The sequence below is a fragment of the Mus caroli genome, chromosome 3, assembly GCF_900094665.2.
Source record: "Mus caroli chromosome 3, CAROLI_EIJ_v1.1, whole genome shotgun sequence".
In the NCBI taxonomy this organism is placed as follows: Eukaryota; Metazoa; Chordata; class Mammalia; order Rodentia; family Muridae; genus Mus; species Mus caroli.
Window position 1 is genome coordinate 150,267,273 of NC_034572.1, and position 4,631 is coordinate 150,271,903.

The following is a 4,631-nucleotide window of genomic DNA, read 5'->3' on the forward strand; positions in this document are numbered from 1 at the left end:
AGGAGGAGGAGGAGGAGGAGGAGGAGGAGGAGGAAATGATTATGGTATCCTTCAGTTTCATTCTTTCAAGGAATCCTAATTCAACCCCAAACCTTTCTACCATCGAGACTGAAGTGATAGAGTTCACACTATCCAGCTGTCTTAGATAGGGTTTTATTGCTGTGAAGAGACACCATGACCACAACAACTCTTATAAAAGGAAACATTTAATTGGGGCTGACTTACACTTTCAGAGTTATCATCATGATGGGAAACATGGTGGTGTGCAGGCAGACAAGGTGCTGGAGAAGGAAATGAGAGTTCTACATCTTGATCTGCAGGCAGCAGCAGGAGACTGACATATAATACCTCAAAGCCTGCCATCCAGACTGACATGCTTCCAGCAGCAAGGCCACACCTATTCAAACAAGGCCTCACTTTCTAGTAGTGCCACTCCATGGGCCAAGCATTCAAATGCAAGAGTATATGGTGGTCATTCCTATTTCAACCACCACACCAGCAGAGTCCAGCTGTGGGCAGACAAATCTTGAGACTCTCCAGCTAAAATGATCACAGCAGCTTACATGACTAAGTAACAGGTGGGTAAATGCACGGAGTGAGACACAACTGTAATTGGGGCCATTCTGTACATGCTGTGGTTTTAACATGGACTGCATGGCAGGGGCATGCTGACTGCACAGAAAGATGGCTAAGGATGCATAACCAGGGAAAAGGGACTGGTAATTTCCTAGCAGGATCTTAGGCTTCATGCCTGCAAAGGCAGAAGTAGAGCCCATCACCCACCTCATCCCAGCCAGGCAACCCCAAAGGGATTAAGAATTCAAACAATGTTACAAAATATAGTGCAACAAGGATGGACCTGGAAGCCCTTGCCATGGTACGCCCTGAGTAATTACACCATACAATAGATCTGCTATAAAGGGAACTTATTGGGGAAATGGAGAAGAGTAAGGACCTGGGAGGGGATAGAAGCAGATGAGTTGACATGTAGACAGGCAGTCAGACCAGAGCAAAGCCATGAGGGCAGAGTAGGAGAGGGCAGAGAAGAATAGAGAAGGCAGAGAGGGGATGAAGGAAGTGGAGGGAGTGAGAGAGGGAGAGAGAGAGGGAGAGAGAGAGAGAGAGAGGGAGAGAGAGAGAGAGAGAGAGAGGGCTGGAGTGGCAGGCAATTCTTTTATATGCAGTCCACAGCTGGAGCACCTAGGTTGCTAGGTTCCTGGGAGGAGTCTAGTAGAATCACCTGTAAGCTAACAAACAGAAATTGACTTTTCCTTTAACATTTCACTTCCCAGATTACCCCCCTAAGTAACTGATGTACATATTGTAAGCCTGAGAAGAAAGATTTTGGGTTTTCTCTTGAGTCTGTTTGCTGCTGGTGGCTCTTACTTTGATTATCTGAACTTTCTTACTGTTGATAGACAGGAGGAAGCTGTGTGAATTTTCAAATGTGCAGCCTATGAAGCATCATAGCCTTCATCATGGGGAAGGCTTTATGGGTAAAAGCTACACAAATTCCAAACTGTTGTAGTTTTGAGCATATATTTCTACATTCTGCTAGGTTCTGGGGACATAGGGAACAATAGCCAGTCAGCTCTGTGTGTTGCACTGTAGAGAAGGGCTTACATGACCTAGAACCACAGCACTGCAGGTGGGCAGAAGAATGTCAACGTGATACTGGCTAGGGTCACCAAAGAAACAGAATCTCAATATGTTTATCAGGTTGGTCTGTTGTTCATCTTCTTGACTGGTGACAGACATGGGGGACCCAGCTCACTGTGGGTGGATTCAACCCAGGCTGGTGGTCTCAGTTTCTGTAAGTACTAGCAAGCCATGAGGAATGAACCAGTAAGCAACACCCCTCCGTGGTCTTTGCATCAGCTCCTCATCCAGGTTCCTGCCCTAACACATTCCATGATGAACTGTTATATGGAAGTGAAATAATTCTCTTCCTCTCGAAGTTCCTTCCCATGGTGCTTTAACACAACTATAAAAACCCTAACAAGGACAGAAATTGTAGTTCAGGATGTGGCCTCAGAATAAGCTCTCTTTGATTCACACCTCTCATCTCTGCTGTGTGCTTATTATCTTTGCATTTGTTGTGTGAATTAATAAGATAATGAACATGAAAGTTTTCATTACACACCAAGAGATTCTAAGCCACCATCACCAGCCCCTCACCTCGTCTGATATTGCCCGCTTTTATATTGCTGTTTGTCCACTGTCTGTTCTAGAAGGTGTTATAATTATTGTAGTAATTACCACCTGAGATCTGGCCTTGCAGCAGTACATATCTTCCCTTTGTGGGGTTTTCCTTTAAGCTTCTTCTGAGGCAGAAGAACTCTGTCAAGTCATTCATAGGAAATCTATTGCTGGATAATCTGAGGAGGCCAAGTTTCTATGGCCAACCTCACTCCTTCTAAAGGTTGATGGATGGAAATGACTGTTTACCAGATTTTTGAAGCCCCTCCTCTCTCTGCACTCTTTCAGGTGGTCAGTTACCCCCTCATAGAATCCTACACTTAGTGACTCTTAAGTTCAGGGGCATCCTTGCCAGCAAGGTCACTGTCATGGTATCTCATCACATTTGCTTTGTATGTATCCAATGACACACAATAGCCCATCACACACTCTGCTCTCTACAAAACACCAAGCTATTTGCATTGTCTGGTTTTAGGATGAAATTAAGGTCCTTATTTGACCCGTACTGGAGCATGTTCCCATGTGAGAAGTCAGTAAGGAAGAGCCCTGCTGCCACGCTGGATAAGTAGTTTTAATACACTAAGATGAAGAGACTGTGCAAAAATAAAACCTACCTTGTTCCATCTGTAATTCAGCAACATAGAAATGTTGTGGGCCTTATCATAAACTTTGGGAGATTGCTCTTATTTGCCAGAGTATGTTCTGCAGGTTTTCTAAGAAGAAATTATTTCCTAAACACAAAATTATCATGACAGAAAGTTGGGGAAAGAATAGTATAGATTCTTTGAGGGTAAATACAATATGTAAAACCAAGCAAGTGATTTCAGGATATGAAAGGCAGCCCTACAGGGCTGGAAGAGGCTAGACCAGCCTAATTGCATAGGTAGAACACATGCACATGACTTAGACTGCATTTAATATGGGCCAGTGTTGGAGTGCCTTATGGACACTATGGGAGGGCTAACCCCCTGTAGTGGCTATTTCTGGTTGTCAACTTGACCATATCTGGAATGAACTACAATCCAGAATTAGAAGGCTCACCAGTGATCCTAATCTGGAGGNTGGGAGATACAAGTTTCTGACCTGGATCTTGGTATAGAGATCTTGAGGCATAGTGGCTATGGAATCCAGTACATTAAGACAGGGAGATCTCGGAGTTCAAGGTCATCTGGGATTAAAGGTGTGGCGGCACACACCTTTAATCTGGGCTGCACCTTCTGCTGGAGACTACATAAGAACATTGGAAGAAGGAAGGCTCTCTCTCTCTCACCTTCGCCTGCTTGCTGTGTGGGACTGAGCAACTGCTGGATCCCTGGACTTCCATTCACAGCTGCTGCTGACCATTGTTGGGAGTTGCACTGCAGACTGTAAGTCATCAATAAATTCCTTCACTATATAGAAACTACCCATAAGTTCTGTGACTCTAGAGCACCCTGACTAATACACCTCCCTAAATCTTTTCTGAGTACCAGCACAGAGAGGAGAAATGGTCTTGAAATCATAGCCACGGTCTTCATAACATGTTTCTCATTCAGTGACTCTTCTGGAGCAAAAGATAACGGCAACAAAACAGAAAGGCCAGTGCACAGAAGCCATTACTCTGTGGTGAGCAGAGAGTAACAAATATTAACTCTAGATGGGAAGGACTGCAATAAGCTCCAATCTTGGATTTTATACTACTCTTGTTCCCAGAAGTCCCTCTTCAGAACATTTGAGAGTAAAACACGGTTGTGTAAGAACCTCCTAAGAAGGTCTTCACAGATGTATATCACAAAAGACCCATTCTGCCCTCTTCATTGTCAGATTTGATTTGTCAAGCACACACCCTCCTGACAAAAGCTTGGACAATTCTGCCATTATTTCATTAACAGCAATAGAAACCACCCTCAACCCATCATGCCTTCTCCCAGACACTAAACAATTTAATTTTCCAACAACCTGTAAAGAATTTACTCTTGTTAATAAAGCCTACCCCTTTTTGTGAGCATTTGTTTTGGTTGAATAATGTTTCAGACAAGCAACTAGTTTGGCAAACACAACACTTTTTCCAGCAGAAAAATAGATGATAAATACACGATCAGACAAAGGGCCCACTTGATGGGAGCCCAGCACCTGTGAGGCAAAAGCAGGAAAGTTAGGGGTTCAAGCCAGCCTGGCCCACATGACCAGTTTCTGGACAGACTGGGCTACTTGAAGCCCTACCAAAAACAGTCAAACAAAATAATTCTAAGTATTAATGTATCATGAAATGAACATGGATATAGGGACAGACAGAGTGACCAGAAGGTGGAAGCAGAGGTCAGTGATGCTGAAGTTGAACAAGAAGATCTTTGTGACTAAAGTCATTTGAGAAACATTAGCATGAGTGATTCATGACTCGAGAAGTATCTAGATTGTAGATTCAGAAAGATTCTTCCTGAAGTCAGGAGAGG